This window comes from Larus michahellis, chromosome 1 (genome assembly GCF_964199755.1).
Source record: "Larus michahellis chromosome 1, bLarMic1.1, whole genome shotgun sequence".
In the NCBI taxonomy this organism is placed as follows: domain Eukaryota; kingdom Metazoa; phylum Chordata; class Aves; order Charadriiformes; family Laridae; genus Larus; species Larus michahellis.
The window spans coordinates 16,644,115-16,650,114 of record NC_133896.1 but is presented as its reverse complement, the minus strand read 5'-3'; positions in this window follow the sequence as shown (position 1 = coordinate 16,650,114).

The window sequence follows — 6,000 nt, the reverse complement described above, 5'->3', positions numbered from 1 at the left end:
GGAAGATAACACCAAGTGACTACCCCTTATCTGAGAATGCAGTACATGTTAATATACGCATATTCCTCCTGAGCAGAAAAAAGGGTGGGTGGTTTTTAAGCCAAATAAAAATTATATTACCCAAGTCATGATTCCTCCTTTTACATTATGAACATTACTAGCGTTAAAGATGTCAGGGAGGTATATGAGGCAATAAACCTTTGTAAGCATTGTTTATATATTGTATAGTCACATCCACAACAGAATTATAGCCTACTCTGCCTGTTGCAAGACTGTGCAGCTAACCCAGGCGCATGCATACGTGGCCCTAGCTGCAGAATGATGTACAGGTCTGGGGAATATTTACAGAAACACAAGGTCTTGGCTGCTAGAAATCTGTGGGGTTTTTACCCACTGCCATCAGTGCAAGGCCTATGTGGCAAAGCATCACAGGTATAAAGGTTGGAAGTGTGCAACATGCTGTGAGCATATCTTAGTCAAAAAAATCCATCACCAGTACTTCATGTCTGTGATCAGCAACTGAGAAGGAAGGCAGGGCTGCATTTTCCATGCTAGAACGCATGCAGAAAGGCATGGTATATACCAAATTACATTTCTGCCACGCAGTACTGGAAGCGCTGGAGTTTGAAAAGGTAGAAAGGAAATCTGACAGTTTAAAGGGATACATCCCTTGTAGACTTCATTCAGTTGCTTATAGACAGAAGTTTGATGCTTTCCTAGCCCATACACCAATGGCTATAATGGCTACTTCACTCTTAGTCAGCTTGTGTTTATCAGAGCACTACATACTATCATACTATTTAAGAAAGTAGTTACAATCACATTTGCTCCCAGAATTCATTGATTAACTCCTACTTTTCCCTGCTCAGGAGGAATGAGGACAGAGGTACCTCAGATATTTTTAAATGGGAATATTGAAACTGAAAGTAGAATCACTAATTAAAAATGAGTAAGACTGGAACAAGGTATGAAAGGGGGAAGAGATATGCATGCAAAAACATTAGGAACTGTGCTGAGAAACCTCAAGATGAAACAGCTCAGTGGGAATCTTGTCAATGATAGATAATTTCTAATAAAGGAAGGTAAAGACAACACAGAAAGGGTCTGCTCAGTGGTACCTAGTCACAGGATGAGCAGCAGTGGCACAAACTAAAATAAAGGAAATGCCATTTAAGCACAAAAAAAATTTACTGGGCAGGTGGTCAAACACTACAATAGACTGCCCAGAAACCCTTCAGCCCATGGAGATATTCAGAACCCAACTGGACAAGGGCCTGAGCAACCTGTACTGAGTGACCCTGCACTGAGCAGGCATTGGACAGACAGTCTACAAAAGTCCCTGCCAACCGCAGCTCTTCCGTGATTCTGAGATTAATTACTGTTGAATATTGAATTGGCAATGAAATAACAATGCTAAAGCCTGAAATAAGTCAAAAAGAAGCAGCTTACAGGTCCATTTTATATGCAGGTAAAATTTAAGCTCAGGAAAAAGCAGCTGAAGTCACAGTGCCACATTGTCTGGTTAGATATGCAGGAATTAGTTGTCATAACTGGAAAAACATCAAGACAATATCAGAGAAAGGTTAGTAAAAACATACAACCTTCATAACATTTTTTTTTTCCACATAAAGGTCAGGATCAGGTTATGTAAACTTAAAACACAGAAGTGAAAGTAACACCTCAACTGTCACAAGCGGTCAGGTCACAATATTCACAGTTCTGTCGGATAAAACGTGCCAATATGAGCAGTTGCCTTCGCTGACCGCCTCACAGATTTCACAAGAACAGTCACATTCATAATAAAGATTAGCAACAGAAGGGCAGTATACTTCTCCCAACCCCACTCCCAGTCCTATCTGTGTAAAGGCAAGAGCAACCTGTGCTGACAACTGCACACAGGAGCAGTTCTATTCTATGTATTCCAAGGCTGGTCAGGCCTTTATCCAGTCAAGTTACCAACGCATCCAAAGACACAGACCTAACAGCTTCTCCAGGCAACCTGCTGTACTGTCTGACTTGTCTCATGGCAAAACCGTTTTTCCTTGTATCCAGACTGAACCTTTCAGTTCAGTTTATGCCTGTTGTCCCTCATCCTCCCACCATGCACCACAGAGCCTAGCTCCATCTCCTCAAAGGTACTGGCAGGCTGCTGTTAGGTCCTCCCACAGCTGTCTTCTCTGGTCTGAAGAAATTTCTTCAGCCTCTCCAAACTGGGCAGGTCCTCCTAGTCCTTAACCATGTGGTGGCCCAGTGATGAAAACGTATTCCACTTACATGGACATGCTCAGTAAGTTTCCACTATGTGTTCAACAACCTACATGTAATACAAACAGAGAGAACTATTTCATACAGTAAAGGTATGATAACCAAATAAGAGGATCCAAGCAAACATCACAATTTCTATTCCAGATGTATAAGAGGAATAGATTATATGGGAACAGGCATATGCAATTGGCAGAAAATAAATAATAGCTCATTTAGCCACATTTGTAAGGAGCAGGAATCAAAAAAAAATCAAATTAGATGCATTATGCAGACAACAGCTTTTTGGCCTCATGTCCTTATAGATCTTTGCTTCTGGATATCACAAAATGGGACTTGAGATTTTTGGGGCTGTACTTTGCCATTTAGGACTCCAGGGTAATTCTTCCTTATTCATAACCTATAACTCCCAGAATATCTGAGAGGGCATTTTGTCATGCTTTGACCAAGTTTGTGTTGCTCACAAACAGTATTCAATAGGAATTTACTTTAGTATGAGCAAGCCACCAGCTGAGAATGAGATATTGAAACCACTGACTGCTTTGGTTGGATCTGCCAGCCTGCTATATGCATCATTTTCCAGAGGAAAAAACAACTTTAGTCTAGGAAGATCTCCTCATGTATGCTAAGTATAACTAATGCTCAGTGAATACCTACTGGTAATCTCCAGTAAGATTAAAAAAATAAAATGTTGCATTCTCAATAGTTAAACTCAGCTATCAGTCTCATAAGAAAAATGTTGCAAAGTTACTGCCTCTTCACAGAAGACAAAATGAAAGAAAACCAAAGGTCAAGGAATAACGGAATTGTCAGCAACGCTCTGCTTGGTGAGATGGGGAGCTTACTGGGAATTGTGGCTTCCAGAGGGCTTAAGAGTAGCTGATCATGGCAAACCGCTATAGAAGAAAAGTAAAACACAGTATCACTTAGATTAAAATTTCTTGAGACTCCCACTTGCACACATACAGTCAGAACCAAAAGTGCTGGATGAAATCCATATCATATGTGAATCAGCTTCAGAAAGGGTCAGGTCACCCTTGACCATATAGGCAGCTTATTGAAGATTTCCAAGTAGTCAGCTACTGTAAGCATACAGGTTAGTTCATGCAGACAGGTTAGTCAACACTACTTCTGTCTGAAAGAGAAATACTATAGGAAAACATGGGAACTACTATTCCCTCTAGGTCTGATGGCAAAGGACCAAGATCATACACAACTCTCCTGAAAATGCTAAATCAATGTAAAATAGTGTCACAGTCAAATCAATTAAATTGTTTGTAAGATTATTAGGCTACTGTTGATGAATATGCTGAGCAGAGCACATTGCTCCTGTTAGCTTCTACATTGAGGACAGTAAGGAGGCACAATTCAGAGCAGAAATCAGGTAGTCCCATGATCTGCACTCCCTCATTCCACAGCCCATATACTGCCTTGCTATCACCCCATGCTCTCATGTGCAGGCAGCACTGATGAACTTTCTGCATGTTTTCTGAATTCCTATCCAAATCAACTACTACACAAAGTTAAAAGAAAATTCAATTACAGAAGACTCAAATCTATCATTGCATTCACTTAGGAAGTTTCTATATAGTTCAATGCATCCTTCATTCATGCATAACATTACACTAATTCTGAGAAAGCATAACCATATTAATTATTCATTGGATGATGAGGCCACGGAAATTGTTATATTTAATCAGAAGACTGGCTGATCTGGACTTACAGCCTGTGTCCAACAATAAATGCTTCGGAGAAAAAGAACAAAAAGCCTTGAGCAAGACTTAGGAAAAACTAACTTAAGATTTATTCCACAAAGCACAAATGTTTAGACTCCAGAAGAAGCTTAACCACTTTAGCTCTCAGAATTCTGAGGAATATCGAGTGCTCCTTTAACTCTGCTACACATTTTCACTGTAAGGCAATGAGTTCTACAGACCCGTTAGGGTATTGTGAAGCCATTATTTCTTTATCATTCATATCACATATCTTGCCTTTCATCGTAGGGCTAGGGTAATGGCTGTGCTTAAGCAAATGAAAATAGGTCACATGCAGAGAAACAGAAGAGTGTCCTGCAGGAGCTGTTGTGTGGCAACAGCACAGGCCACGCTGTTGGAAAAAGTGACAGGAGATCAGAAAAAAAGAAATCAGAGCACTTCTGAGTCACTGTGTGGGTAGGTACTGAGCTAAAGAACTTATGCAAAGAAAGTAATCATTCAATGTTCAGAATCAGGTAACAGTGATTACATGCTATTTACTATTACAATCTGGAAGAATATATGTATTTTTGCTTAGTAGATTCAAGATTGATTGCAAAAGTATTTGTATACCTTCATCTTTGCTAGCACTCTTAGAGGGTTTTTTTGCTCTACACTTTGACTGCTCTCTCACAAGACACTGCCCAAGAGTATGAGTCCAATAAACCATCATGGTAAGAAAATTCCTTGCTGCTTTGCTAAGGCAGATGCTATGTTATGTTTATGACACTGCCACCGTCAATGGCTAAGCCACACCCCAGTCTGCACTGACTCAGTGCACAAAATGCACAGATGATTCTGGCCACCGTTTTAGCTTCAGTTTAGATGTTTGCATCATTATTATTCAGGTATCACACTGCCCTTAGGAAATACATTGTCCTTTTCAGGGGAGCTCATCTCCAATTCCTTGGGTATCTCTACCAGGTCACTGCAAGGTGTGCACCAGTTCCGCAGAGTGCCTACTTGGGGTACATTTATCAGTACCCTGTGAAAGGAAACAGCTCTGAGGATAAGATGACGCACACAGGTCACAGCCCCAACAAGCACTTTGCATGTAACCACATCAGAGGGGCAGCCACACTACAGCTTGCTCCAGTCCTCCAAACGAATCATGGACTACCTCAAGCCCCACCATACCTTCCTGACACGCTGTGGCCAGGCACCACACACGTGCCCACAAAACTGCAAAACATTAGTGACAACCCAGACAAAACAGCAACCAGAAATTATCTGCAGCCAGTGACCCATGTAAACCTCTGCAGATTCATGACTGATGTGCAAATTAGAATATTCTTGAAGGCAATTTCATTGTGGTTGTCCAAAACCAGTTAGTTGTTTTTCTGAGAAAAAGTTGAACTAATTAAGGACATTCACATTTGCTGAACAAGTCAGACTGAAACCTTTGCGTACACCCTAATAAAATTGTTCAAATAGACTAAGATTTGGTTGCCCTTTTTTTTTTTTAGAACACTCAGAACACTCTGCACAAAATTCAAGTCACACCAAAGCATAAGTGCTAAGAGTAACAAAACCCACAGGGATAATTTCTTGCTGCTATTAGGCCTCACACCAACTGTATCACATAAACTGTAACACAATACTAAAGCATCAAATGGCAAAGCACTTCAACTACAGGTGTCCCTAACTGTATAGTACAGTATCAGAGTGCACTGAAGATATTTATTCACGAAAACAGAAGTTTTAAGTATAGACTTAAAAAAAAAGTCTAATCTAAGTGTGATTTTACACTCAAATGAAAGCTAGCTTTGCTAGTCTTTGTCCAGAGTTCATCTGCTGTATTTGTGGTACCACTTCCACAAGCTTTGTACTGATGGGGAAAAGTACTATTATATTCCACACCAGACAAACAATTCTCATTTTAGGGAAATTGTTAAATGGCCTTAGTGATGCCATTTTCTTTTAGCCTGCTTTGGATGTTATGTTTTCCTCCCATTTAGTTTCTGCAAGATGCCTCTCAAATTCA